Source organism: Rhipicephalus microplus, chromosome 5 (assembly GCF_043290135.1).
Source record: "Rhipicephalus microplus isolate Deutch F79 chromosome 5, USDA_Rmic, whole genome shotgun sequence".
Lineage (NCBI taxonomy): Eukaryota > Metazoa > Arthropoda > Arachnida > Ixodida > Ixodidae > Rhipicephalus > Rhipicephalus microplus.
The window spans coordinates 173878888-173904290 of NC_134704.1; the positions used below are offsets into that span (position 1 = coordinate 173878888).

Consider the following 25403-nt stretch of genomic DNA (forward strand, 5'->3'; position numbering starts at 1 on the left):
CAAACACGTACACGGACACAAGGAAAAGAGGCAAACAACACGGGCGCCCGTGTTGTTTGCCTCTTTTCCTTGTGTCCGTGTACGTGTTTGCGCAAAGAAGTCATGAATGTTCGAAAACAAAAAAATAGAGAGACGTTAGTCTTGACTCCCGAGGCACCGGTGAGATTCGAACTCACGATCTCCTGTTTAATAGACAGGCGCTTTAAATAACTAAGCCACGGCGTCTGCGCAGCGTCTTGTTCAGCAGTGACACCATCAGAAGTATTTCGAACTAAACTTCGAAAACAAAAAACTAGAGAGACGTTTGTCTTGACTCTCGAGGCACCGGTGAGATTCGAACTCATGATCTCCTGTTTACTAGACAGGCGCTTTAACCAACTAAGCCACGGCGCCTACTCAGCGTCTTGTTCAGGCAGTGACACCATCAGAAGTATTTCGAACTAAACTTCGAAAACAAACAAGTAGAGAGACGTTTGTCTTGACTCTCGAGGCACCGGTGATATTCGAACTCACGATCTCCTGTTTTCTAGACAGGCGCTTTAACCAACAAAGCCACGGCGCCTGCGCAGCGTCTTGTTCAGGCAGTGACACCATCAGAAGTGTTTCGAAGTAAACTTCGAAAACAAAAAACTAGAGAGCCGTTTGTCTTGACTCTCGAGGCACCGGTGAAATTCGAACTCACGATCTCCTGTTTACTAGACAGGCGCTTTAACTAACTAAGCCATGGCGCCTGCGCAGCGCCTTGTTCAGTCAGACACCATCAGAAGTATTTCGAACTAAACTTCGAAAACAAGAAACTTGAGAGACGTTTGTCTTGACTCTCGAGGCACAGGTGAGATTCGAACTCACGATCTTCCTCTTACTAGACAGGCGCTTTAACTAACTAAGCCACAGCGCCCGCGCAGCGTCTTGTTCAGGCAGTGACACCATCAGAATTATTTCGAACTAAACTTCGAAAACAAAAAACTAGAGAGACGTTTGTCTTGACTCTTTAGGCACCGGTGAGATTCGAACTCACGATCTCCTGTTTACTAGACAGGCGCTTTAACCAACTAAGCCACGGCACCTGTGCAGCGTCTTGATCAGGCAGTGACACCATCAGAAGTATTTCGAACTAAACTTCGAAAACAAAATTACTGAAAGTTGGGCGAGTTCGTACTCGATCATGACTTCTTTGCGCAAACACGTACACGGACACAAGGAAAAGAGGCAAACAACACGGGCGCCCGTGTTGTTTGCCTCTTTTCCTTGTGTCCGTGTACGTGTTTGCGCAAAGAAGTCATGAATGTTCAAAAACAAAAACTAGAGAGACGATAGTCTTGACTCCCGAGGCACCATTGAGATTCGAACTCACGATCTCCTGTTTACTAGACAGGCGCTTTAACTAACTAAGCCACAGCGCCTGCACAGCGTCTTGTTCAGGCAGTGACACCATCAGAAGTATTTCGAACTATACTTCGAAAACAAAAAACTAGAGAGACGTTAGTCTTGACTCTCGAGGCACCGGTGAGATTCGAACTCACGATCTCCTGTTTACTAGACAGGACTAAGCCACGGTGCCTGCGCAGCGTTTTGTTCAGGCAGTGACACCATCAGAAGTATTTCGAACTAAACTTCGAAAACAAAAGTACTGAATGTTGGGCGAGTTGGTACTCGATCATGACTTCTTTGCGCAAAGACGTACACGGACACAAGGAAAAGAGGCAAACAACGCGGGCGCCCGTGTTGTTTGCCTCTTTTCCTTGTGTCCGTGTACGTGTTTGCGCAAAAAAGTCATGAATGTTCGAAAACAAAAAACTAGAGAGACGTCAGTCTTGACTCCCGAGGCACCGGTGAGATTCGACCTCACGATCTCCTGTTTACCAGACAGGCGCTTTAACTAACTAAGCCACGGCGTCTGCAGCGTCTTGTTCAGGCAGTGACACCATCAGAAGTATTTCGAACTATACTTCGAAAACAAAAAACTAAAGAGACGTTAGTCTTGACTCTCGAGGCACCGGTGAGATTCGAACTCATAATCTTCTGTTTACTAGACAGGCGCTTTAACTAACTAAGCCACGGCGCCTGCGCAGCCTGTTGTTCAGGCGGTGACACCATCAGAAGTATTTCGAACTAAACTTCGAAAACAAAAAGCTAGAGAGATGTTTGTCTTGACTCTCGAGGCACCGGTGAGATTCGAACTCATGATCTCCTGTTTACTAGACAGGCGCTTTAACAAACTAAGCCACGGCACCTGTGCAGCGTCTTGTTCAGGCAGTGACACCATCAGAAGTATTTCGAACTAAACTTCGAAAACAAAAAACTAGAGAGACGTTAGTCTTGACTCCTGAGGCACCGGTGAGATTCGAACTCACGATCTCCTGTTTACTAGACAGGCACTTTAACTAAGCCACGGCGCCTGCGCAGCGTCTTGTTCAGGCAGTGACACCATCTGAAGTATTTCGAACTATACTTCGAAAACAAAAAAACTAGAGAGACGTTTGTCTTGACTCTCGAGGCACTGGTGAGATTCGAACTCACGATCTCCGGTTTACTAGACAGGCGCTTTAACCAAATAAGCCTTGGCGCCTGCGCAGCGTCTTGTTCAGGCAGTGACACCATCAGAAGTATTTCGAACTAAACTTCGAAAACAAAAGTACTGAAAGTTGGACGAGTTCGTACTCGATCATGACTTCTTTGCGCAGACACGTACATGGACACAAGGAAAAGAGGCAAACAACACGGGCGCCCGTGTTGTTTGCCTCTTTTTCTTGTGTCCGTGTACGTGTTTGCGCAAAGAAGTCATGAATGTTCGAAAACAAAAAAATAGAGAGACGTTAGTCTTGACTCCCGAGGCACCGGTGAGATTCGAACTCACGATCTCCTGTTTACCAGACAGGCGCTTTAACTAACTAAGCCACGGCGTCTGCAGCGTCTTGTTCAGGCAGTGACACCATCAGAAGTATTTCGAACTATACTTCGAAAACAGAAAACTAGAGAGACGTTAGTTTTGACTCTTGAGGCACCGGTGAGATTCGAACTCATAATCTTCCGTTTACTAGACAGGCGCTTTAACCAACTAAGCCACGGCGCCTGCGCAGCCTGTTGTTCAGGCAGTGACACCATCAGAAGTATTTCGAACTAAACTTCGAAAACAAAAAGCTAGAGAGATGTTTGTCTTGACTCTCGAGGCACCGGTGAGATTCGAACTCATGATCTCCTGTTTACTAGACAGGCGCTTTAACCAACTAAGCCACGGCACCTGTGCAGTGTCTTGTTCAGGCAGTGACACCATCAGAAGTATTTCGAACTAAACTTCGAAAACAAAAAACTGGAGAGACGTTAGTCTTGACTCCCGAGGCACCGGTGAGATTCGAACTCACGATCTCCTGTTTACTAGACAGGCGCTTTAACTAACTAAGCCACGGCGCCTGCGCAGCGTCTTGTTTAGGCAGTGACACCATCAGAAGTATTTCGAACTAAACTTCGAAAACAAAAGTACTGAAAGTTGGGCGAGTTCGTACTCGATCATGACTTCTTTGCGCAAACACGTACACGGACACAAGGAAAAGAGGCAAACAACACGGGCGCCCGTGTTGTTTGCCTCTTTTCCTTGTGTCCGTGTACGTGTTTGCGCAAAGAAGTCATGAATGTTCGAAAACAAAAAAATAGAGAGACGTTAGTCTTGACTCCCGAGGCACCGGTGAGATTCGAACTCACGATCTCCTGTTTACTAGACAGGCGCTTTAAATAACTAAGCCACGGCGTCTGCGCAGCGTCTTGTTCAGCAGTGACACCATCAGAAGTATTTCGAACTAAACTTCGAAAACAAAAAACTAGAGAGACGTTTGTCTTGACTCTCGAGGCACCGGTGAGATTCGAACTCATGATCTCCTGTTTACTAGACAGGCGCTTTAACCAACTAAGCCACGGCGCCTACTCAGCGTCTTGTTCAGGCAGTGACACCATCAGAAGTATTTCGAACTAAACTTCGAAAACAAACAAGTAGAGAGACGTTTGTCTTGACTCTCGAGGCACCGGTGATATTCGAACTCACGATCTCCTGTTTACTAGACAGGCGCTTTAACCAACAAAGCCACGGCGCCTGCGCAGCGTCTTGTTCAGGCAGTGACACCATCAGAAGTGTTTCGAAGTAAACTTCGAAAACAAAAAACTAGAGAGCCGTTTGTCTTGACTCTCGAGGCACCGGTGAAATTCGAACTCACGATCTCCTGTTTACTAGACAGGCGCTTTAACTAACTAAGCCATGGCGCCTGCGCAGCGCCTTGTTCAGTCAGACACCATCAGAAGTATTTCGAACTAAACTTCGAAAACAAGAAACTTGAGAGACGTTTGTCTTGACTCTCGAGGCACAGGTGAGATTCGAACTCACGATCTTCCTCTTACTAGACAGGCGCTTTAACTAACTAAGCCACAGCGCCCGCGCAGCGTCTTGTTCAGGCAGTGACACCATCAGAATTATTTCGAACTAAACTTCGAAAACAAAAAACTAGAGAGACGTTTGTCTTGACTCTTTAGGCACCGGTGAGATTCGAACTCACGATTTCCTGTTTACTAGACAGGCGCTTTAACTAAGCCACGGCGCCTGCGCAGCGTCTTGTTCAGGCAGTGACACCATCAGAAGTATTTCAAACTATACTTCGAAAACAAAATACTAGAGAGACGTTAGTCTTGACTCTCGAGGCACCGGTGAGATTCCAACTCACGATCTCCTGTTTAGTAGAAAGGCCCTTTAACTAACTAAGCCACAGCGCCTGCGCAGCGTTTTGTTCAGGATGTGACACCATCAGAAGTATTTCTAACTAAACTTCGAAAACAAAAAGCTAGAGAGATGTTTGTCTTGACTCTCGAGGCACCGGTGAGATTCGAACTCATGATCTCCTGTCTACTAGACAGGCGCTTTAACCAACTAAGCCACGGCACCTGTGCAACGTCTTGTTCAGGCAGTGACACCATCAGAAGTATTTCGAACTAAACTTCGAAAACAAAAAACTAGAGAGACGTTAGTCTTGACTCCCGAGGCACCGGTGAGATTCGAACTCACGATCTCCTGTTTACTAGACAAGCGCTTTAACTAACTAAGCAACGGCGCCTCCGCAGCGTCTTGTTCAGGCAGTGACACCATCTGAAGTATTTCGAACTATACTTCGAAAACAAAAACACTAGAGAGACGTTTGTCTTGACTCTCGGGGCACCGGTGAGCTTCGAACTCACGATCTCCGGTTTACTAGACAGGCGCTTGAACCAAATAAGCCACGGCGCCTGCGCAGCGTCTTGTTCAGGCAGTGACACCATCAGAAGTATTTCGAACTAAACTTCGAAAACAAAATTACTGAAAGTTGGGCGAGTTCGTACTCGATCATGACTTCTTTGCGCAAACACGTACACGGACACAAGGAAAAGAGGCAAACAACACGGGCGCCCGTGTTGTTTGCCTCTTTTCCTTGTGTCCGTGTACGTGTTTGCGCAAAGAAGTCATGAATGTTCAAAAACAAAAACTAGAGAGACGATAGTCTTGACTCCCGAGGCACCATTGAGATTCGAACTCACGATCTCCTGTTTACTAGACAGGCGCTTTAACTAACTAAGCCACAGCGCCTGCACAGCGTCTTGTTCAGGCAGTGACACCATCAGAAGTATTTCGAACTATACTTCGAAAACAAAAAACTATAGAGACGTTAGTCTTGACTCTCGAGGCACCGGTGAGATTCGAACTCACGATCTCCTGTTTACTAGACAGGACTAAGCCACGGTGCCTGCGCAGCGTTTTGTTCAGGCAGTGACACCATCAGAAGTATTTCGAACTAAACTTCGAAAACAAAAGTACTGAAAGTTGGGCGAGTTGGTACTCGATCATGACTTCTTTGCGCAAAGACGTACACGGACACAAGGAAAAGAGGCAAACAACGCGGGCGCCCGTGTTGTTTGCCTCTTTTCCTTGTGTCTGTGTACGTGTTTGCGCAAAAAAGTCTAGAATGTTCGAAAACAAAAAACTAGAGAGACGTCAGTCTTGACTCCCGAGGCACCGGTGAGATTCGACCTCACGATCTCCTGTTTACCAGACAGGCGCTTTAACCAACAAAGCCACGGCGCCTGCGCAGCGTCTTGTTCAGGCAGTGACACCATCAGAAGTGTTTCGAAGTAAACTTCGAAAACAAAAAACTAGAGAGCCGTTTGTCTTGACTCTCGAGGCACCGGTGAAATTCGAACTCACGATCTCCTGTTTACTAGACAGGTGCTTTAACTAACTAAGCCATGGCGCCTGCGCAGCGCCTTGTTCAGTCAGACACCATCAGAAGTATTTCGAACTAAACTTCGAAAACAAGAAACTTGAGAGACGTTTGTCTTGACTCTCGAGGCACAGGTGAGATTCGAACTCACGATCTTCCTCTTACTAGACAGGCGCTTTAACTAACTAAGCCACAGCGCCCGCGCAGCGTCTTGTTCAGGCAGTGACACCGTCAGAATTATTTCGAACTAAACTTCGAAAACAAAAAACTAGAGAGACGTTTGTCTTGACTCTTTAGGCACCGGTGAGATTCGAGCTCACGATTTCCTGTTTACTAGACAGGCGCTTTAACTAACTAAGCCACGGCGCCTGCGCAGCGTCTTGTTCAGGCAGTGACACCATCAGAAGTATTTCAAACTATACTTCGAAAACAAAATACTAGAGAGACGTTAGTCTTGACTCTCGAGGCACCGGTGAGATTCGAACTCACGATCTCCTGTTTACTAGAAAGGCCCTTTAACTAACTAAGCCACAGCGCCTGCGCAGCGTTTTGTTCAGGCAGTGACACCATCAGAAGTATTTCTAACTAAACTTCGAAAACAAAAAGCTAGAGAGATGTTTGTCTTGACTCTCGAGGCACCGGTGAGATTCGAACTCATGATCTCCTGTCTACTAGACAGGCGCTTTAACCAACTAAGCCACGGCACCTGTGCAACGTCTTGTTCAGGCAGTGACACCATCAGAAGTATTTCGAACTAAACTTCGAAAACAAAAAACTAGAGAGACGTTAGTCTTGACTCCCGAGGCACCGGTGAGATTCGAACTCACGATCTCCTGTTTACTAGACAAGCGCTTTAACTAACTAAGCAACGGCGCCTCCGCAGCGTCTTGTTCAGGCAGTGACACCATCTGAAGTATTTCGAACTATACTTCGAAAAAAAAACACTAGAGAGACGTTTGTCTTGACTCTCGGGGCACCGGTGAGCTTCGAACTCACGATCTCCGGTTTACTAGACAGGCGCTTGAACCAAATAAGCCACGGCGCCTGCGCAGCGTCTTGTTCAGGCAGTGACACCATCAGAAGTATTTCGAACTAAACTTCGAAAACAAAATTACTGAAAGTTGGGCGAGTTCGTACTCGATCATGACTTCTTTGCGCAAACACGTACACGGACACAAGGAAAAGAGGCAAACAACACGGGCGCCCGTGTTGTTTGCCTCTTTTCCTTGTGTCCGTGTACGTGTTTGCGCAAAGAAGTCATGAATGTTCAAAAACAAAAACTAGAGAGACGATAGTCTTGACTCCCGAGGCACCATTGAGATTCGAACTCACGATCTCCTGTTTACTAGACAGGCGCTTTAACTAACTAAGCCACAGCGCCTGCACAGCGTCTTGTTCAGGCAGTGACACCATCAGAAGTATTTCGAACTATACTTCGAAAACAAAAAACTATAGAGACGTTAGTCTTGACTCTCGAGGCACCGGTGAGATTCGAACTCACGATCTCCTGTTTACTAGACAGGACTAAGCCACGGTGCCTGCGCAGCGTTTTGTTCAGGCAGTGACACCATCAGAAGTATTTCGAACTAAACTTCGAAAACAAAAGTACTGAAAGTTGGGCGAGTTGGTACTCGATCATGACTTCTTTGCGCAAAGACGTACACGGACACAAGGAAAAGAGGCAAACAACGCGGGCGCCCGTGTTGTTTGCCTCTTTTCCTTGTGTCTGTGTACGTGTTTGCGCAAAAAAGTCATGAATGTTCGAAAACAAAAAACTAGAGAGACGTCAGTATTGACTCCCGAGGCACCGGTGAGATTCGACCTCACGATCTCCTGTTTACCAGACAGGCGCTTTAACCAACTAAGCCACGGCACCTGTGCAGCGTCTTGTTCAGGCAGTGACACCATCAGAAGTATTTCGAACTAAACTTCGAAAACAAAAAACTAGAGAGACGTTAGTCTTGACTCCTGAGGCACCGGTGAGATTCGAACTCACGATCTCCTGTTTACTAGACAGGCGCTTTATCTAACTAAGCCACGGCGCCTGCGCAGCGTCTTGTTCAGGCAGTGACACCATCTGAAGTATTTCGAACTATACTTCGAAAACAAAAAAACTAGAGAGACGTTTGTCTTGACTCTCGAGGCACTGGTGAGATTCGAACTCACGATCTCCGGTTTACTAGACAGGCGCTTTAACCAAATAAGCCTTGGCGCCTGCGCAGCGTCTTGTTCAGGCAGTGACACCATCAGAAGTATTTCGAACTAAACTTCGAAAACAAAAGTACTGAAAGTTGGGCGAGTTCGTACTCGATCATGACTTCTTTGCGCAGACACGTACACGGACACAAGGAAAAGAGGCAAACAACACGGGCGCCCGTGTTGTTTGCCTCTTTTCCTTGTGTCCGTGTACGTGTTTGCGCAAAGAAGTCATAAATGTTCGAAAACAAAAAAATAGAGAGACGTTAGTCTTGACTCCCGAGGCACCGGTGAGATTCGAACTCACGATCTCCTGTTTACCAGACAGGCGCTTTAACTAACTAAGCCACGGCGTCTGCAGCGTCTTGTTCAGGCAGTGACACCATCAGAAGTATTTCGAACTATACTTCGAAAACAAAAAACTAGAGAGACGTTAGTTTTGACTCTCGAGGCACCGGTGAGATTCGAACTCATAATCTTCCGTTTACTAGACAGGCGCTTTAACCAACTAAGCCACGGCGCCTGCGCAGCCTGTTGTTCAGGCAGTGACACCATCAGAAGTATTTCGAACTAAACTTCGAAAACAAAAAGCTAGAGAGATGTTTGTCTTGACTCTCGAGGCACCGGTGAGATTCGAACTCATGATCTCCTGTTTACTAGACAGGCGCTTTAACCAACTAAGCCACGGCACCTGTGCAGTGTCTTGTTCAGGCAGTGACACCATCAGAAGTATTTCGAACTAAACTTCGAAAACAAAAAACTGGAGAGACGTTAGTCTTGACTCCCGAGGCACCGGTGAGATTCGAACTCACGATCTCCTGTTTACTAGACAGGCGCTTTAACTAACTAAGCCACGGCGCCTGCGCAGCGTCTTGTTTAGGCAGTGACACCGTCAGAAGTATTTCGAACTAAACTTCGAAAACAAAAGTACTGAAAGTTGGGCGAGTTCGTACTCGATCATGACTTCTTTGCGCAAACACGTACACGGACACAAGGAAAAGAGGCAAACAACACGGGCGCCCGTGTTGTTTGCCTCTTTTCCTTGTGTCCGTGTACGTGTTTGCGCAAAGAAGTCATGAATGTTCGAAAACAAAAAAATAGAGAGACGTTAGTGTTGACTCCCGAGGCACCGGTGAGATTCGAACTCACGATCTCCTGTTTACTAGACAGGCGCTTTAACTAACTAAGCCACGGCGTCTGCGCAGCGTCTTGTTCAGCAGTGACACCATCAGAAGTATTTCGAACTAAACTTCGAAAACAAAAAACTAGAGAGACGTTTGTCTTGACTCTCGAGGCACCGGTGAGATTCGAACTCATGATCTCCTGTTTACTAGACAGGCGCTTTAACCAACTAAGCCACGGCGCCTACTCAGCGTCTTGTTCAGGCAGTGACACCATCAGAAGTATTTCGAACTAAACTTCGAAAACAAACAAGTAGAGAGACGTTTGTCTTGACTCTCGAGGCACCGGTGATATTTGAACTCACGATCTCCTGTTTACTAGACAGGCGCTTTAACCAACAAAGCCACGGCGCCTGCGCAGCGTCTTGTTCAGGCAGTGACACCATCAGAAGTGTTTCGAAGTAAACTTCGAAAACAAAAAACTAGAGAGCCGTTTGTCTTGACTCTCGAGGCACCGGTGAAATTCGAACTCACGATCTCCTGTTTACTAGACAGGCGCTTTAACTAACTAAGCCATGGCGCCTGCGCAGCGCCTTGTTCAGTCAGACACCATCAGAAGTATTTCGAACTAAACTTCGAAAACAAGAAACTTGAGAGACGTTTGTCTTGACTCTCGAGGCACAGGTGAGATTCGAACTCACGATCTCCTGTTTACTAGAAAGGCCCTTTAACTAACTAAGCCACAGCGCCTGCGCAGCGTTTTGTTCAGGCAGTGACACCATCAGAAGTATTTCTAACTAAACTTCGAAAACAAAAAGCTAGAGAGATGTTTGTCTTGACTCTCGAGGCACCGGTGAGATTCGAACTCATGATCTCCTGTCTACTAGAGAGGCGCTTTAACCAACTAAGCCACGGCACCTGTGCAACGTCTTGTTCAGGCAGTGACACCATCAGAAGTATTTCGAACTAAACTTCGAAAACAAAAAACTAGAGAGACGTTAGTCTTGACTCCCGAGGCACCGGTGAGATTCGAACTCACGATCTCCTGTTTACTAGACAGGCGCTTTAACTAACTAAGCCACGGCGCCTGCGCAGTGTCTTGTTCAGGCAGTGAAACCATCTGAAGTATTTCGAACTATACTTCGAAAACAAAAAAACTAGAGAGACGTTTGTCTTGACTCTCGAGGCGCTGGTGAGATTCGAACTCACAATCTCCGGTTTACTAGACAGGCGCTTTAACCAAATGAGCCATGGCGCCTGCGCAGCGTCTTGTTCAGGCAGTGACACCATCAGAAGTATTTCGAACTAAACTTCGAAAACAAAAGTACTGAAAGTTGGGCGAGTTCGTACTCGATCATGACTTCTTTGCGCAAACACGTACACGGACACAAGGAAAAGAGGCAAACAACACGGGCGCCCGTGTTGTTTGCCCCTTTTCCTTGTGTCCGTGTACGTGTTTGCGCAAAAAAGTCATGAATGTTCGAAAACAAAAAACTAGAGAGACGTCAGTCTTGACTCCCGAGGCACCGGTGAGATTCGAACTCACGATCTCCTGTTTACCAGACAGGCACTTTAACTAACTAAGCCACGGCGTCTGCAGCGTGTTGTTCAGGCAGTGACACCATCAGAAGTATTTCGAACTAAACTTCGAAAACAAAAAACTGGAGAGACGTTAGTCTTGACTCCCGAGGCACCGGTGAGATTCAAACTCACGATCTCCTGTTTACTAGACAGGCGCTTTAACTAACTAAGCCACGGCGCCTGCGCAGCGTCTTGTTCAGGCAGTGACACCATCAGAAGTATTTCGAACTAAACTTCGAAAACAAAAGTACTGAAAGTTGGGCGAGTTCGTACTCGATCATGACTTCTTTGCGCAAACACGTACACGGACACAAGGAAAAGAGGCAAACAACACGGGCGCCCGTGTTGTTTGCCCCTTTTCCTTGTGTCCGTGTACGTGTTTGCGCAAAGAAGTCATGAATGTTCGAAAACAAAAAAATAGAGAGACGTTAGTCTTGACTCCTGAGGCACCGGTGAGATTCGAACTCACGATCTCCTGTTTACTAGACAGGCGCTTTAACTAACTAAGCCACGGCGCCTGCGCAGCGTCTTGTTCAGCAGTGACACCATCAGAAGTATTTCGAACTAAACTTCGAAAACAAAAAACTAGAGAGACGTTTGTCTTGACTCTCGAGGCACCGGTGAGATTCGAACTCATGATCTCCTGTTTACTAGACAGGCGCTTTAACCAACTAAGCCACAGCGCCTACTCAGCGTCTTGTTCAGGTAGTGACACCATCAGAAGTATTTCGAACTAAACTTCGAAAACAAACAAGTAGAGAGACGTTTGTCTTGACTCTCGAGGCACCGGTGATATTCGAACTCACGATCTCCTGTTTACTAGACAGGCGCTTTAACCAAATAAGCCACGGCGCCTGCGCAGCGTCTTGTTCAGGCAGTGACACCATCAGAAGTATTTCGAACTAAACTTCGAAAACAAAAGTACTGAAAGTTGGGCGAGTTCGTACTCGATCATGACTTCTTTGCGCAAACACGTACACGGACACAAGGAAAAGAGGCAAACAACACGGGCGCCCGTGTTGTTTGCCCCTTTTTCTTGTGTCCGTGTACGTGTTTGCGCAAAAAAGTCATGAATGTTCGAAAACAAAAAACTAGAGAGACGTCAGTCTTGACTCCCGAGGCACCGGTGAGATTCGAACTCACGATCTCCTGTTTACCAGACAGGCACTTTAACTAACTAAGCCACGGCGTCTGCAGCGTCTTGTTCAGGCAGTGACACCATCAGAAGTATTTCGAACTATACTTCGAAAACAAAAAACTAGAGAGACGTTAGTTTTGACTCTCGAGGCACCGGTGAGATTCGAACTCATAATCTTCCGTTTACTAGACAGGCGCTTCAACCAACTAAGCCACGGCGCCTGCGCAGCCTGTTGTTCAGGCAGTGACACCATCAGAAGTATTTCGAACTAAACTTCGAAAACAAAAAGCTAGAGAGATGTTTGTCTTGACTCTCGAGGCACCGGTGAGATTCGAACTCATGATCTCCTGTTTACTAGACAGGCGCTTTAACCAACTAAGCCACGGCACCTGTGCAGTGTCTTGTTCAGGCAGTGACACCATCAGAAGTATTTCGAACTAAACTTCGAAAACAAAAAACTGGAGAGACGTTTGTCTTGACTCTCGAGGCACCGGTGATATTCGAACTCACGATCTCCTGTTTACTAGACAGGCGCTTTAACCAAATAAGCCACGGCGCCTGCGCAGCGTCTTGTTCAGGCAGTGACACCATCAGAAGTATTTCGAACTAAACTTCGAAAACAAAAGTACTGAAAGTTGGGCGAGTTCGTACTCGATCATGACTTCTTTGCGCAAACACGTACACGGACACAAGGAAAAGAGGCAAACAACACGGGCGCCCGTGTTGTTTGCCCCTTTTTCTTGTGTCCGTGTACGTGTTTGCGCAAAAAAGTCATGAATGTTCGAAAACAAAAAACTAGAGAGACGTCAGTCTTGACTCCCGAGGCACCGGTGAGATTCGAACTCACGATCTCCTGTTTACCAGACAGGCACTTTAACTAACTAAGCCACGGCGTCTGCAGCGTCTTGTTCAGGCAGTGACACCATCAGAAGTATTTCGAACTATACTTCGAAAACAAAAAACTAGAGAGACGTTAGTTTTGACTCTCGAGGCACCGGTGAGATTCGAACTCATAATCTTCCGTTTACTAGACAGGCGCTTCAACCAACTAAGCCACGGCGCCTGCGCAGCCTGTTGTTCAGGCAGTGACACCATCAGAAGTATTTCGAACTAAACTTCGAAAACAAAAAGCTAGAGAGATGTTTGTCTTGACTCTCGAGGCACCGGTGAGATTCGAACTCATGATCTCCTGTTTACTAGACAGGCGCTTTAACCAACTAAGCCACGGCACCTGTGCAGTGTCTTGTTCAGGCAGTGACACCATCAGAAGTATTTCGAACTAAACTTCGAAAACAAAAAACTGGAGAGACGTTAGTCTTGACTGCCGAGGCACCGGTGAGATTCGAACTCACGATCTCCTGTTTACTAGACAGGCGCTTTAACTAACTAAGCCACGGCGCCTGCGCAGCGTCTTGTTCAGGCAGTGACACCATCAGAAGTATTTCGAACTAAACTTCGAAAACAAAAGTACTGAAAGTTGGGCGAGTTCGTACTCGATCATGACTTCTTTGCGCAAACACGTACACGGACACAAGGAAAAGAGGCAAACAACACGGGCGCCCGTGTTGTTTGCCTCTTTTCCTTGTGTCCGTGTACGTGTTTGCGCAAAGAAGTCATGAATGTTCGAAAACAAAAAAATAGAGAGACGTTAGTCTTGACTCCCGAGGCACTGGTGAGATTCGAACTCACGATCTCCTGTTTACTAGACAGGCGCTTTAACTAACTAAGCCACGGCGCCTGCGCAGCGTCTTGTTCAGCAGTGACACCATCAGAAGTATTTCGAACTAAACTTCGAAAACAAAAAACTAGAGAGACGTTTGTCTTGACTCTCGAGGCACCGGTGAGATTCGAACTCATGACCTCCTGTTTACTAGACAGGCGCTTTAACCAACTAAGCCACAGCGCCTACTCAGCATCTTGTTCAGGCAGTGGCACCATCAGAAGTATTTCGAACTAAACTTCGAAAACAAACAAGTAGAGAGACGTTTGTCTTGACTCTCGAGGCACCGGTGAGATTCGAACTCACGATCTCCTGTTTACCAGACAGGCACTTTAACTAACTAAGCCACGGCGTCTGCAGCGTCTTGTTCAGGCAGTGACACCATCAGAAGTATTTCGAACTATACTTCGAAAACAAAAAACTAGAGAGACGTTAGTTTTGACTCTCGAGGCACCGGTGAGATTCGAACTCATAATCTTCCGTTTACTAGACAGGCGCTTCAACCAACTAAGCCACGGCGCCTGCGCAGCCTGTTGTTCAGGCAGTGACACCATCAGAAGTATTTCGAACTAAACTTCGAAAACAAAAAGCTAGAGAGATGTTTGTCTTGACTCTCGAGGCACCGGTGAGATTCGAACTCATGATCTCCTGTTTACTAGACAGGCGCTTTAACCAACTAAGCCACGGCACCTGTGCAGTGTCTTGTTCAGGCAGTGACACCATCAGAAGTATTTCGAACTAAACTTCGAAAACAAAAAACTGGAGAGACGTTAGTCTTGACTGCCGAGGCACCGGTGAGATTCGAACTCACGATCTCCTGTTTACTAGACAGGCGCTTTAACTAACTAAGCCACGGCGCCTGCGCAGCGTCTTGTTCAGGCAGTGACACCATCAGAAGTATTTCGAACTAAACTTCGAAAACAAAAGTACTGAAAATTGGGCGAGTTCGTACTCGATCTTGACTTCTTTGCGCAAACACGTACACGGACACAAGGAAAAGAGGCAAACAACACGGGCGCCCGTGTTGTTTGCCTCTTTTCCTTGTGTCCGTGTACGTTTTTGCGCAAAGAAGTCATGAATGTTCGAAAACAAAAAACTAGAGAAACGTTAGTCTTGACTCCCGAGGCACCGGTGAGATTCGAACTCATGATCTCCTGTTTACTAGACAGGCGCTTTAACCAACTAAGCCACGGCGCCTACTCAGCGTCTTGTTCAGGCAGTGACACCATCAGAAGTATTTCGAACTAAACTTCGAAAACAAACAAGTAGAGAGACGTTTGTCTTGACTCTCGAGGCACCGGTGATATTCGAACTCACGATCTCCTGTTTACTAGACAGGCGCTTTAACCAACAAAGCCACGGCGCCTGCGCAGCGTCCTGTTCAGGCAGTGACACCATCAGAAGTGTTTTGAAGTAAACTTCGAAAACAAAAAACTAGAGAGCCGTTTGTCTTGACTCTCGAGGCACCGGTGAAATTCGAACTCACGATCTCCGGTTTACTAGACAGGCGCTTTAACTAACTAAGCCATGGCGCCTGCGCAGCGCCTTGTTCAGTCAGACACCATCAGAAGTATTTCGAACTGAACTTCGAAAACAAGAAACTTGAGAGACGTTTGTCTTGACTCTCGAGGCACAGGTGAGATTCGAACTCACGATCTTCCTCTTACTAGACAGGCGCTTTAACTAACTAAGCCACAGCGCCCGCGCAGCGTCTTGTTCAGGCAGTGACACCATCAAAAGTATTTCTAACTAAATTTCGAAAACAAAAAAAACTAGAGAGACGTTAGTCTTGACTCTCGAGGCACCGGTGAGATTGGAACTCATATTCTTCTGTTTACTAGACAGGCGCTTTAACCAACTAAGCCACGGCGCCTGCGCAGCCTGTTGTTCAGGCAGTGACACCATCAGAAGTATTTCGAAATAAACTTCGAAAACAAAAAGCTAGAGAGATGTTTGTCTTGACTCTCGAGGCACCGGTGAGATTCGAACTCATGATCTCCTGTTTACTTGACAGGCGCTTTAACCAACTAAGCCACGGCACCTGTGCAACGTCTTGTTCAGGCAGTGACACCATCAGAAGTATTTCGAACTAAACTTCGAAAACAAAAAACTAGAGAGACGTAAGTCTTGACTCCCGAGGCACCGGTGAGATTCGAACTCACGATCTCCTGTTTACTAGACAGGCGCTTTAACTAACTAAGCCACGGCGCCTGCGCAGTGTCTTGTTCAGGCAGTGAAACCATCTGAAGTATTTCGAACTATGCTTCGAAAACAAAAAAACTAGAGAGACGTTTGTCTTGACTCTCGAGGCGCTGGTGAGATTCGAACTCATGATCTCCGGTTTACTAGACAGGCGATTTAACCAAATAAGCCATGGCGCCTGCGCAGCGTCTTGTTCAGGCAGTGACACCATCAGAAGTATTTCGAACTAAACTTCGAAAACAAAAGTACTGAAAGTTGGGCGAGTTCGTACTCGATCATGACTTCTTTGCGCAAACACGTACACGGACACAAGGAAAAGAGGCAAACAACACGGGCGCCCGTGTTGTTTACCTCTTTTCCTTGTGTCCGTGTACGTGTTTGCGCAAAGAAGTCATGAATGTTCGAAAACAAAAAAATAGAGAGACGTTAGTCTTGACTCCCGAGGCACCGGTGAGATTCAAACTCACGATCTCCTGTTTACTAGACAGGCGCTTTAACTAACTAAGCCACGGTGCCTGCGCAGCGTCTTGTTCAGCAGTGACACCATCAGAAGTATTTCGAACTAAACTTCGAAAACAAAAAACTAGAGAGCCGTTTGTCTTGACTCTCGAGGCACCGGTGAAATTCGAACTCACGATCTCCGGTTTACTAGACAGGCGCTTGAACCAAATAAGCCACGGCGCCTGCGCAGCGTCTTGTTCAGGCCGTGACACCATCAGAAGTATTTCGAACTAAACTTCGAAAACAGAAGTACTGAAAGTTGGGCGAGTTCGTACTCGATCATGACTTCTTTGCGCAAACACGTACACGGACACAAGGAAAAGAGGCAAACAACACGGGCGCCCGTGTTGTTTGCCTCTTTTCCTTGTGTCCGTGTACGTTTTTGCGCAAAGAAGTCATGAATGTTCGCAAACAAAAAACTAGAGAGACGTTAGTCTTGACTCCCGAGGCACCGGTGAGATTCGAACTCACGATCTCCTGTTTACTAGACAGGCGCTTTAACTAACTAAGCCACGGCGCCTGCGCAGCGTATTGTTCAGGCAGTGACACCATCAGAAGTATTTCGAACTAAACTTTGAAAACAAAAAACTAGAGAGACGTTTGTCTTGACTCTCGAGGCACCGGTGAGATTCGAACTCATGATCTCCTGTTTACTAGACAGGCGCTTTAACCAACTAAGCCACGGCGCCTACGCAGCGTCTTGTTCAGGCAGTGACACCATCACAAGTATTTCGAACTAGACTTCGAAAACAAAAAAGTGGAGAGACGTTTGTCTTGACTCTCGAGGCACCGGTGAGATTCGAACTCATAATCTTCCGTTTACTAGACAGGCGCTTTAACCAACTAAGCCACGGCGCCTGCGCAGCCTGTTGTTCAGGCAGTGACACCATCAGAAGTATTTCGAACTAAACTTCGAAAACAAAAAGCTAGAGAGATGTTTGTCTTGACTCTCGAGGCACCGGTGAGATTCGAACTCATGATCTCCTGTTTACTAGACAGGCGCTTTAACCAACTAAGCCACGGCACCTGTGCAGTGTCTTGTTCAGGCAGTGACACCATCAGAAGTATTTCGAACTAAACTTCGAAAACAAAAAACTGGAGAGACGTTTGTCTTGACTCTCGAGGCACCGGTGAGATTCGAACTCATAATCTTCCGTTTACTAGACAGGCGCTTTAACCAACTAAGCCACGGCGCCTGCGCAGCCTGTTGTTCAGGCAGTGACACCATCAGAAGTATTTCGAACTAAACTTCGAAAACAAAAAGCTAGAGAGATGTTTGTCTTGACTCTCGAGGCACCGGTGAGATTCGAACTCATGATCTCCTGTTTACTAGACAGGCGCTTTAACCAACTAAGCCACGGCACCTGTGCAGTGTCTTGTTCAGGCAGTGACACCATCAGAAGTATTTCGAACTAAACTTCGAAAACAAAAAACTGGAGAGACTTCAGTCTTGACTCCCGAGGCACCGGTGAGATTCGAACTCACGATCTCCTGTTTACTAGACAGGCGCTTTAACTAACTAAGCCACGGCGCCTGCGCAGCGTCTTGTTCAGGCAGTGACACCATCAGAAGTATTTCGAACTAAACTTCGAAAACAAAAGTACTGAAAGTTGGGCGAGTTCGTACTCGATCATGACTTCTTTGCGCAAACACGTACACGGACACAAGGAAAAGAGGCAAACAACACGGGCGCCCGTGTTGTTTGCCTCTTTTCCTTGTGTCCGTGTACGTTTTTGCGCAAAGAAGTCATGAATGTTCGAAAACAAAAAACTAGAGAGACGTTAGTCTTGACTCCCGAGGCACCGGTGAGATTCGAACTCATGATCTCCTGTTTAGTAGACAGGCGCTTTAACTAACTAAGCCACGGCGCCTGCGCAGCGTATTGTTCAGGCAGTGACACCATCAGAAGTATTTCGAACTAAACTTCGAAAACAAAAAACTAGAGAGACGTTTGTCTTGACTCTCGAGGCACCGGTGAGATTCGAACTCATAATCTTCCGTTTACTAGACAGGCGCTTTAACCAACTAAGCCACGGCGCCTGCGCAGCCTGTTGTTCAGGCAGTGACACCATCAGAAGTATTTCGAACTAAACTTCGAAAACAAAAAGCTAGAGAGATGTTTGTCTTGACTCTCGAGGCACCGGTGAGATTCGAACTCATGATCTCCTGTTTACTAGACAGGTGCTTTAACGAACTAAGCCACGGCACCTGTGCAGTGTCTTGTTCAGGCAGTGACACCATCAGAAGTATTTCGAACTAAACTTCGAAAACAAAAAACTGGAGAGACGTCAGTCTTGACTCCCGAGGCACCGGTGAGATTCGAACTCACGATCTCCTGTTTACTAGACAGGCGCTTTAACTAACTAAGCCACGGCGCCTGCGCAGCGTCTTGTTCAGGCAGTGACACCATCAGAAGTATTTCGAACTAAACTTCGAAAACAAAAGTACTGAAAGTTGGGCGAGTTCGTACTCGATCATGACTTCTTTGCGCAAACACATACACGGACGCAAGGAAAAGAGGCAAACAACACGGGCGCCCGTGTTGTTTGCCTCTTTTCCTTGTGTCCGTGTACGTGTTTGCGCAAAGAAGTCATGAATGTTCGAAAACAAAAAAATAGAGAGACGTTAGTCTTGACTCCCGAGGCACAGGTGAGATTCGAACTCACGATCTTCCTCTTACTAGACAGGCGCTTTAACTAACTAAGCCACAGCGCCCGCGCAGCGTCTTGTTCAGGCAGTGACACCATCAGAATTATTTCGAACTAAACTTCGAAAACAAAAAACTAGAGAGACGTTTGTCTTGACTCTCGAGGCACCGGTGAGATTCGAACTCACGATTTCCTGTTTACTAGACAGGCGCTTTAACTAACTAAGCCACGGCGCCTGCGAAGCGTCTTGTTCAGGCAGTGACACCATCAGAAGTATTTCGGACTATACTTCGAAAACAAAATACTAGAGAGACGTTAGTCTTGACTCTCGAGGCACCGGTGAGATTCGAACTCATAATCTTCTGTTTGCTAGACAGGCGCTTTAACCAACTAAGCCACGGCGCCTGCTCAGCCTGTTGTTCAGGCAGTGACACCATCAAAAGTATTTCGAACTAAACTTCGAAAACAAAAAGCTAGAGAGATGTTTGTCTTGACTCTCGAGGCACTGGTGAGATTCGAACTCATGATCTCCTGCTTACTAGACAGGCGCTTTAACCAACTAAGCCACGGCACCTGTGCAACGTCTTGTTCAGGCAGTGACACCATCAGAAGTATTTCGAACTAAACTTCGAAAACAAAAAACTAGAGAGACGTTAGTCTTGACTCCCGAGGCACCGGTGAGATTCGAACTCATGATCTCCTGTTTACTAGACAGGCGCTTTAACTAACTAAGCCACGGCGCCTGCGCAGTGTCTTGTTCAGGCAGTGAAACCATCTGAAGTATTTCGAACTATACTTCGAAAACAAAAAAACTAGAGAGACGTTTGTCTTGACTCTCGAGGCGCTGGTGAGATTCGAACTCACGATCTCCGGTTTACTAGACAGGCGCTTTAACCAAATAAGCCATGGCGCCTGAGCAGCGTCTTGTTCAGGCAGTGACACCATCAGAAGTATTTCGAACTAAACTTCGAAAACAAAAGTACTGAAAGTTGGGCGAGTTCGTACTCGATCATGACTTCTTTGCGCAAACACGTACACGGACACAAGGAAAAGAGGCAAACAACACGGGCGCCCGTGTTGTTTGCCTCTTTTCCTTGTGTCCGTGTACGTGTTTGCGCAAAGAAGTCATGAATGTTCGAAAACAAAAAAATAGAGAGACGTTAGTCTTGACTCCCGAGGCACCGGTGAGATTCAAACTCACGATCTTCTGTTTACTAGACAGGCGCTTTAACTAACTAAGCCACGGCGCCTGCGCAGCGTCTTGTTCAGCAGTGACACCATTAGAAGTATTTCGAACTAAACTTCGAAAACAAAAAAACTAGAGAGCCGTTTGTCTTGACTCTCGAGGCACCGGTGAAATTCGAACTCACGATCTCCGGTTTACTAGACAGGCGCTTGAACCAAATAAGCCACGGCGCCTGCGCAGCGTCTTGTTCAGGCAGTGACACCATCAGAAGTATTTCGAACTAAACTTCGAAAACAAAAGTACTGAAAGTTGGGCGAGTTCGTACTCGATCATGACTTCTTTGCGCAAACACGTACACGGACAAAAGGAAAAGAGGCAAACAACACGGGCGCCCGTGTTGTTTGCCTCTTTTCCTTGTGTCCGTGTACGTTTTTGCGCAAAGAAGTCATGAATGTTCGAAAACAAAAAACTAGAGAGACGTTAGTCTTGACTCCCGAGGCACCGGTGAGATTCGAACTCACGATCACCTGTTTACTAGACAGGCGCTTAAACTAAGCCACGGCGCCTGCGCAGCGTCTTGTTCAGGCAGTGACACCATCAGAAGTATTTCGAACTAAACTTCGAAAACAAAAAACTAGAGAGACGTTTGTCTTGACTCTCGAGGCACCGGTGAGATTCGAACTCATGATTTCCTGTTTACTAGACAGGCGCTTTAACCAACTAAGCCACGGCGCCTAAGCAGCGTCTTGTTCAGGCAGTGACACCATCACAAGTATTTCGAACTAGACTTCGAAAACAAAAAAGTGGAGAGACGTTTGTCTTGACTCTCGAGGCACCGGTGAGATTCGAACTCACGATCTCCTGTTTACTAGACAGGCGCTTAAACTAACTAAGCCACGGCGCCTGCGCAGCGTCTTGTTCAGGCAGTGACACCATCAGAAGTATTTCGAACTAAACTTCGAAAACAAAAAGCTAGAGAGATGTTTGTCTTGACTCTCGAGGCACCGGTGAGATTCGAACTCATGATCTCCTGTTTACTAGACAGGCGCTTTAACCAACTAAGTCACGGCACCTGTGCAGTGTCTTGTTCAGGCAGTGACACCATCAGAAGTATTTCGAACTAAACTTCGAAAACAAAAAACTGGAGAGACGTCAGTCTTGACTACCGAGGCACCGGTGAGATTCGAACTCACGATCTCCTGTTTACTAGACAGGCGCTTTAACTAACTAAGCCACGGCGCCTGCGCAGCGTCTTGTTCAGGCAGTGACACCATCAGAAGTATTTCGAACTAAACTTCGAAAACAAAAGTACTGAAAGTTGGGCGAGTTCGTACTCGATCATGACTTCTTTGCGCAAACACGTACACGGACGCAAGGAAAAGAGGCAAACAACACGGGCGCCTGTGTTGTTTGCCTCTTTTCCTTGTGTCCGTGTACGTGTTTGCGCAAAGAAGTCACGAATGTTCGAAAACAAAAAAATAGAGAGACGTTAGTCTTGACTCCCGAGGCACCGGTGAGATTTGAACTCACGATCTCCTGTTTACTAGACAGGCGCTTTAACTAACTAAGCCACGGCGCCTGCGCAGCGTCTTGTTCAGCAGTGACACCATCAGAAGTATTTCGAACTAAACTTCGAAAACAAAAAACTAGAGAGACGTTTGTCTTGACTCTCGAGGCACCGGTGAGATTCGAACTCATAATCTTCCGTTTACTAGACAGGCGCTTTAACCAACTAAGCCACGGCGCCTGCGCAGCCTGTTGTTCAGGCAGTGACACCATCAGAAGTATTTCGAACTAAACTTCGAAAACAAAAAGCTAGAGAGATGTTTGTCTTGACTCTCGAGGCACCGGTGATATTCGAACTCACGATCTCCTGTTTACTAGACAGGCGCTTTAACCAACAAAGCCACGGCACCTGCGCAGCGTCTTGTTCAGGCAGTGACACCATCAGAAGGGTTTCGAAGTAAACTTCGAAAACAAAAAACTAGAGAGCCGTTTGTCTTGACTCTCGAGGCACCGGTGAAATTCGAACTCACGATCTCCGGTTTACTAGACAGGCGCTTGAACCAAATAAGCCACGGCGCCTGCGCAGCGTCTTGTTCAGGCAGTGACACCATCAGAAGTATTTCGAACTAAACTTCGAAAACAAAAGTACTGAAAGTTGGGCGAGTTCGTACTCGATCATGACTTCTTTGCGCAAACACGTACACGGACACAAGGAAAAGAGGCAAACAACACGGGCGCCCGTGTTGTTTGCCTCTTTTCCTTGTGTCCGTGTACGTTTTTGCGCAAAGAAGTCATGAATGTTCGAAAACAAAAAAACTAGAGAGACGTTAGTCTTGACTCCCGAGGCACCGGTGAGATTCGAACTCATGATCTCCTGTTTACTAGACAGACGCTTTAACCAACTAAGCCACGGCGCCTACGCAGCGTCTTGTTCAGACAGTGACACCATCACAAGTATTTCGAACTAGACTTCGAAAACAAAAAAGTGGAGAGACGTTTGTCTTGACTCTCGAGGCACCGGTGAGATTCGAACTCATAATCTTCCGTTTACTAGACAGGCGCTTTAACCAACTAAGCCACGGCGCCTGCACAGCCTGTTGTTCAGGCAGTGACACCATCAGAAGTATTTCGAACTAAACTTCGAAAACAAAAAGCTAGAGAGATGTTTGTCTTGACTCTCGAGGCACCGGTGAGATTCGAACTCATGATCTCCTGTTTACTAGACAGGCGCTTTAACCAACTAAGCCACGGCACCTGTGCAACGTCTTGTTCAGGCAGTGACACCATCAGAAGTATTTCGAACTAAACTTCGAAAACAAAAAACTGGAGAGACCTCAGTCTTGACTCCCGAGGCACCGGTGAGATTCGAACTCACGATCTCCTGTTTACTAGACAGGCGCTTTAACTAACTAAGCCACGGCGCCTTCGCAGCGTCTTGTTCAGGCAGTGACACCATCAGAAGTATTTCGAACTAAACTTCGAAAACAAAAGTACTGAAAGTTGGGCGAGTTCGTACTCGATCATGACTTCTTTGCGCAAACACGTACACGGACACAAGGAAAAGAGGCAAACAACACGGGCGCCCGTGTTGTTTGCCTCTTTTCCTTGTGTCCGTGTACGTGTTTGCGCAAAGAAGTCATGAATGTTCGAAAACAAAAAAATAGAGAGACGTTAGTCTTGACTCCCGAGGCACCGGTGAGATTCAAACTCACGATCTCCTGTTTACTAGACAGGCGCATTAACTAACTAAGCCACGGCGCCTGCGCAGCGTCTTGTTCAGCAGTGACACCATCAGAAGTATTTCGAACTAAACTTCGAAAACAAAAAACTAGAGAGGCGTTAGTCTTGACTCCCGAGGCACCGGTGAAATTCGAACTCACGATCTCCTGTTTACTAGACAGGCGCTTTAACCAACTAAGCCACGGCGCCTGCGCAGCGTCTTGTTCAGGCAGTGACACCATCAGAAGTGTTTCGAAGTAAACTTCGAAAACAAAAAACTAGAGAGCCGTTTGTCTTGACTCTCGAGGAACCGGTGAGATTCGAACTCATGATCTCCTGTTTACTAGACAGGCGCTTTAACCAACTAAGCCACGGCGCCTACTCAGCGTTTTGTTCAGGCAGTGACACCATCAGAAGTATTTCGAACTAAACTTCGAAAACAAACAAGTAGAGAGACGTTTGTCTTGACTCTCGAGGCACCGGTGATATTCGAACTCACGATCTCCTGTTTACTAGACAGGCGCTTTAACCAACAAAGCCACGGCGCCTGCGCAGCGTCTTGTTCAGGCAGTGACACCGTCAGAAGTGTTTCGAAGTAAACTTCGAAAACAAAAAACTAGAGAGCCGTTTGTCTTGACTCTCGAGGCACCGGTGAAATTCGAACTCACGATCTCCGGTTTACTAGACAGGCGCTTGAACCAAATAAGCCACGGCGCCTGCGCAGCGTCTTGTTCAGGCAGTGACACCATCAGAAGTATTTCGAACTAAACTTCGAAAACAAAAGTACTGAAAGTTTGGCGAGTTCGTACTCGATCATGACTTCTTTGCGCGAACACGTACACGGACACAAAGAAAAGAGGCAAACAACACGGGCGCCCGTGTTGTTTGCCTCTTTTTCTTGTGTCCGTGTACGTGTTTGCGCAAAGAAGTCATGAATGTTCGAAAACAAAAAACTAGAGAGACGTTAGTCTTGACTCCCGAGGCACCGGTGAGATTCGAACTCACGATCTCCTGTTTACTAGACAGGCGCTTTAACCAACTAAGCCACGGCGCCTGCGCAGCGTCTTGTTCAGGCAGTGACACCATCAGAAGTGTTTCAAAGTAAACTTCGAAAACAAAAAACTAGAGAGCCGTTCCTCTTGACTCTCGAGGCACCGGTGAAATTCGAACTCACGATCTCCTGTTTACTAGACAGGCGCTTTAACTAACTAAGCCATGGCGCCTGCGCAGCGCCTTGTTCAGTCAGACACCATATGAAGTATTTCGAACTATACTTCGAAAACAAAAAACTAGAGAGACGGTAGTCTTGACTCTCGAGGCACCGGTGAGATTCGAACTCACGATCTCCTGTTTACTAGAAAGGCGCTTTAACTAACTAAGCCACAGCGCCTGCGCAGCGTTTTGTTCAGGCAGTGACACCATCAGAAGTATTTCTAACTAAACTTCGAAAACAAAAAAAACTAGAGAGACGTTAGTCTTGACTCTCGAGGCACCGGTGAGATTCGAACTCATAATTTTCTGTTTACTAGACAGGCGCTTTAACCAACTAAGCCACGGCGCCTGCGCAGCCTGTTGTTCAGGCAGTGACACCATCAGAAGTATTTCTAACTAAACTTCGAAAACAAAAAAAAACTAGAGAGACGTTAGTCTTGACT

General features: G+C 46.7%; 48 non-coding genes across 48 annotated transcripts; all 48 read right to left on the reverse strand.

The window, feature by feature from the left end:
* Positions 1-151: 151 nt before the first annotated feature.
* TRNAN-AUU (transfer RNA asparagine (anticodon AUU)) lies at positions 152-225 on the reverse strand. The gene has a single exon. It is a non-coding gene; the product is annotated as a tRNA-Asn (tRNA).
* A 94-nt stretch (positions 226-319) lies between these two features.
* TRNAT-AGU (transfer RNA threonine (anticodon AGU)) lies at positions 320-393 on the reverse strand. The gene has a single exon. It is a non-coding gene; the product is annotated as a tRNA-Thr (tRNA).
* Positions 394-488: 95 nt separating this feature from the next.
* Positions 489-562, reverse strand: TRNAS-AGA (transfer RNA serine (anticodon AGA)). The gene has a single exon. It is a non-coding gene; the product is annotated as a tRNA-Ser (tRNA).
* Positions 563-993: 431 nt separating this feature from the next.
* Positions 994-1067, reverse strand: TRNAT-AGU (transfer RNA threonine (anticodon AGU)). Its single transcript has one exon. It is a non-coding gene; the product is annotated as a tRNA-Thr (tRNA).
* A 1765-nt stretch (positions 1068-2832) lies between these two features.
* On the reverse strand, positions 2833-2906 carry TRNAT-GGU (transfer RNA threonine (anticodon GGU)). The gene has a single exon. It is a non-coding gene; the product is annotated as a tRNA-Thr (tRNA).
* Positions 2907-3168: 262 nt separating this feature from the next.
* On the reverse strand, positions 3169-3242 carry TRNAT-AGU (transfer RNA threonine (anticodon AGU)). Its single transcript has one exon. It is a non-coding gene; the product is annotated as a tRNA-Thr (tRNA).
* Positions 3243-3337: 95 nt separating this feature from the next.
* Positions 3338-3411, reverse strand: TRNAT-AGU (transfer RNA threonine (anticodon AGU)). The gene has a single exon. It is a non-coding gene; the product is annotated as a tRNA-Thr (tRNA).
* A 431-nt stretch (positions 3412-3842) lies between these two features.
* TRNAT-AGU (transfer RNA threonine (anticodon AGU)) lies at positions 3843-3916 on the reverse strand. Its single transcript has one exon. It is a non-coding gene; the product is annotated as a tRNA-Thr (tRNA).
* Positions 3917-6020: 2104 nt separating this feature from the next.
* TRNAT-GGU (transfer RNA threonine (anticodon GGU)) lies at positions 6021-6094 on the reverse strand. The gene has a single exon. It is a non-coding gene; the product is annotated as a tRNA-Thr (tRNA).
* Positions 6095-8032: 1938 nt separating this feature from the next.
* Positions 8033-8106, reverse strand: TRNAT-GGU (transfer RNA threonine (anticodon GGU)). The gene has a single exon. It is a non-coding gene; the product is annotated as a tRNA-Thr (tRNA).
* A 95-nt stretch (positions 8107-8201) lies between these two features.
* TRNAT-AGU (transfer RNA threonine (anticodon AGU)) lies at positions 8202-8275 on the reverse strand. The gene has a single exon. It is a non-coding gene; the product is annotated as a tRNA-Thr (tRNA).
* Positions 8276-8708: 433 nt separating this feature from the next.
* Positions 8709-8782, reverse strand: TRNAT-GGU (transfer RNA threonine (anticodon GGU)). Its single transcript has one exon. It is a non-coding gene; the product is annotated as a tRNA-Thr (tRNA).
* Positions 8783-9044: 262 nt separating this feature from the next.
* On the reverse strand, positions 9045-9118 carry TRNAT-AGU (transfer RNA threonine (anticodon AGU)). Its single transcript has one exon. It is a non-coding gene; the product is annotated as a tRNA-Thr (tRNA).
* Positions 9119-9213: 95 nt separating this feature from the next.
* Positions 9214-9287, reverse strand: TRNAT-AGU (transfer RNA threonine (anticodon AGU)). The gene has a single exon. It is a non-coding gene; the product is annotated as a tRNA-Thr (tRNA).
* Positions 9288-9718: 431 nt separating this feature from the next.
* Positions 9719-9792, reverse strand: TRNAT-AGU (transfer RNA threonine (anticodon AGU)). The gene has a single exon. It is a non-coding gene; the product is annotated as a tRNA-Thr (tRNA).
* A 769-nt stretch (positions 9793-10561) lies between these two features.
* Positions 10562-10635, reverse strand: TRNAT-AGU (transfer RNA threonine (anticodon AGU)). Its single transcript has one exon. It is a non-coding gene; the product is annotated as a tRNA-Thr (tRNA).
* A 433-nt stretch (positions 10636-11068) lies between these two features.
* On the reverse strand, positions 11069-11142 carry TRNAT-GGU (transfer RNA threonine (anticodon GGU)). The gene has a single exon. It is a non-coding gene; the product is annotated as a tRNA-Thr (tRNA).
* Positions 11143-11572: 430 nt separating this feature from the next.
* On the reverse strand, positions 11573-11646 carry TRNAT-AGU (transfer RNA threonine (anticodon AGU)). Its single transcript has one exon. It is a non-coding gene; the product is annotated as a tRNA-Thr (tRNA).
* A 94-nt stretch (positions 11647-11740) lies between these two features.
* Positions 11741-11814, reverse strand: TRNAT-AGU (transfer RNA threonine (anticodon AGU)). Its single transcript has one exon. It is a non-coding gene; the product is annotated as a tRNA-Thr (tRNA).
* Positions 11815-12246: 432 nt separating this feature from the next.
* Positions 12247-12320, reverse strand: TRNAT-GGU (transfer RNA threonine (anticodon GGU)). Its single transcript has one exon. It is a non-coding gene; the product is annotated as a tRNA-Thr (tRNA).
* Positions 12321-12582: 262 nt separating this feature from the next.
* On the reverse strand, positions 12583-12656 carry TRNAT-AGU (transfer RNA threonine (anticodon AGU)). The gene has a single exon. It is a non-coding gene; the product is annotated as a tRNA-Thr (tRNA).
* A 432-nt stretch (positions 12657-13088) lies between these two features.
* On the reverse strand, positions 13089-13162 carry TRNAT-GGU (transfer RNA threonine (anticodon GGU)). The gene has a single exon. It is a non-coding gene; the product is annotated as a tRNA-Thr (tRNA).
* Positions 13163-13424: 262 nt separating this feature from the next.
* Positions 13425-13498, reverse strand: TRNAT-AGU (transfer RNA threonine (anticodon AGU)). The gene has a single exon. It is a non-coding gene; the product is annotated as a tRNA-Thr (tRNA).
* A 95-nt stretch (positions 13499-13593) lies between these two features.
* Positions 13594-13667, reverse strand: TRNAT-AGU (transfer RNA threonine (anticodon AGU)). Its single transcript has one exon. It is a non-coding gene; the product is annotated as a tRNA-Thr (tRNA).
* Positions 13668-14098: 431 nt separating this feature from the next.
* On the reverse strand, positions 14099-14172 carry TRNAT-AGU (transfer RNA threonine (anticodon AGU)). Its single transcript has one exon. It is a non-coding gene; the product is annotated as a tRNA-Thr (tRNA).
* Positions 14173-14267: 95 nt separating this feature from the next.
* On the reverse strand, positions 14268-14341 carry TRNAT-GGU (transfer RNA threonine (anticodon GGU)). The gene has a single exon. It is a non-coding gene; the product is annotated as a tRNA-Thr (tRNA).
* Positions 14342-14603: 262 nt separating this feature from the next.
* On the reverse strand, positions 14604-14677 carry TRNAT-AGU (transfer RNA threonine (anticodon AGU)). The gene has a single exon. It is a non-coding gene; the product is annotated as a tRNA-Thr (tRNA).
* Positions 14678-14772: 95 nt separating this feature from the next.
* Positions 14773-14846, reverse strand: TRNAT-AGU (transfer RNA threonine (anticodon AGU)). Its single transcript has one exon. It is a non-coding gene; the product is annotated as a tRNA-Thr (tRNA).
* Positions 14847-15109: 263 nt separating this feature from the next.
* TRNAT-AGU (transfer RNA threonine (anticodon AGU)) lies at positions 15110-15183 on the reverse strand. Its single transcript has one exon. It is a non-coding gene; the product is annotated as a tRNA-Thr (tRNA).
* Positions 15184-16123: 940 nt separating this feature from the next.
* Positions 16124-16197, reverse strand: TRNAT-AGU (transfer RNA threonine (anticodon AGU)). Its single transcript has one exon. It is a non-coding gene; the product is annotated as a tRNA-Thr (tRNA).
* A 433-nt stretch (positions 16198-16630) lies between these two features.
* TRNAT-AGU (transfer RNA threonine (anticodon AGU)) lies at positions 16631-16704 on the reverse strand. The gene has a single exon. It is a non-coding gene; the product is annotated as a tRNA-Thr (tRNA).
* Positions 16705-17135: 431 nt separating this feature from the next.
* Positions 17136-17209, reverse strand: TRNAT-AGU (transfer RNA threonine (anticodon AGU)). Its single transcript has one exon. It is a non-coding gene; the product is annotated as a tRNA-Thr (tRNA).
* A 95-nt stretch (positions 17210-17304) lies between these two features.
* TRNAT-AGU (transfer RNA threonine (anticodon AGU)) lies at positions 17305-17378 on the reverse strand. The gene has a single exon. It is a non-coding gene; the product is annotated as a tRNA-Thr (tRNA).
* A 264-nt stretch (positions 17379-17642) lies between these two features.
* TRNAT-AGU (transfer RNA threonine (anticodon AGU)) lies at positions 17643-17716 on the reverse strand. The gene has a single exon. It is a non-coding gene; the product is annotated as a tRNA-Thr (tRNA).
* Positions 17717-17980: 264 nt separating this feature from the next.
* TRNAT-AGU (transfer RNA threonine (anticodon AGU)) lies at positions 17981-18054 on the reverse strand. The gene has a single exon. It is a non-coding gene; the product is annotated as a tRNA-Thr (tRNA).
* Positions 18055-18149: 95 nt separating this feature from the next.
* TRNAT-AGU (transfer RNA threonine (anticodon AGU)) lies at positions 18150-18223 on the reverse strand. Its single transcript has one exon. It is a non-coding gene; the product is annotated as a tRNA-Thr (tRNA).
* Positions 18224-18486: 263 nt separating this feature from the next.
* On the reverse strand, positions 18487-18560 carry TRNAS-ACU (transfer RNA serine (anticodon ACU)). Its single transcript has one exon. It is a non-coding gene; the product is annotated as a tRNA-Ser (tRNA).
* Positions 18561-18993: 433 nt separating this feature from the next.
* TRNAT-AGU (transfer RNA threonine (anticodon AGU)) lies at positions 18994-19067 on the reverse strand. Its single transcript has one exon. It is a non-coding gene; the product is annotated as a tRNA-Thr (tRNA).
* Positions 19068-19668: 601 nt separating this feature from the next.
* TRNAA-AGC (transfer RNA alanine (anticodon AGC)) lies at positions 19669-19742 on the reverse strand. Its single transcript has one exon. It is a non-coding gene; the product is annotated as a tRNA-Ala (tRNA).
* A 1442-nt stretch (positions 19743-21184) lies between these two features.
* TRNAT-AGU (transfer RNA threonine (anticodon AGU)) lies at positions 21185-21258 on the reverse strand. Its single transcript has one exon. It is a non-coding gene; the product is annotated as a tRNA-Thr (tRNA).
* Positions 21259-21353: 95 nt separating this feature from the next.
* TRNAT-AGU (transfer RNA threonine (anticodon AGU)) lies at positions 21354-21427 on the reverse strand. Its single transcript has one exon. It is a non-coding gene; the product is annotated as a tRNA-Thr (tRNA).
* A 264-nt stretch (positions 21428-21691) lies between these two features.
* On the reverse strand, positions 21692-21765 carry TRNAT-AGU (transfer RNA threonine (anticodon AGU)). Its single transcript has one exon. It is a non-coding gene; the product is annotated as a tRNA-Thr (tRNA).
* Positions 21766-22028: 263 nt separating this feature from the next.
* On the reverse strand, positions 22029-22102 carry TRNAT-AGU (transfer RNA threonine (anticodon AGU)). The gene has a single exon. It is a non-coding gene; the product is annotated as a tRNA-Thr (tRNA).
* Positions 22103-22872: 770 nt separating this feature from the next.
* TRNAT-AGU (transfer RNA threonine (anticodon AGU)) lies at positions 22873-22946 on the reverse strand. The gene has a single exon. It is a non-coding gene; the product is annotated as a tRNA-Thr (tRNA).
* A 264-nt stretch (positions 22947-23210) lies between these two features.
* TRNAT-AGU (transfer RNA threonine (anticodon AGU)) lies at positions 23211-23284 on the reverse strand. Its single transcript has one exon. It is a non-coding gene; the product is annotated as a tRNA-Thr (tRNA).
* Positions 23285-23379: 95 nt separating this feature from the next.
* On the reverse strand, positions 23380-23453 carry TRNAT-AGU (transfer RNA threonine (anticodon AGU)). Its single transcript has one exon. It is a non-coding gene; the product is annotated as a tRNA-Thr (tRNA).
* A 431-nt stretch (positions 23454-23884) lies between these two features.
* TRNAT-AGU (transfer RNA threonine (anticodon AGU)) lies at positions 23885-23958 on the reverse strand. Its single transcript has one exon. It is a non-coding gene; the product is annotated as a tRNA-Thr (tRNA).
* A 770-nt stretch (positions 23959-24728) lies between these two features.
* Positions 24729-24802, reverse strand: TRNAT-AGU (transfer RNA threonine (anticodon AGU)). The gene has a single exon. It is a non-coding gene; the product is annotated as a tRNA-Thr (tRNA).
* Positions 24803-25403: the final 601 nt, after the last annotated feature.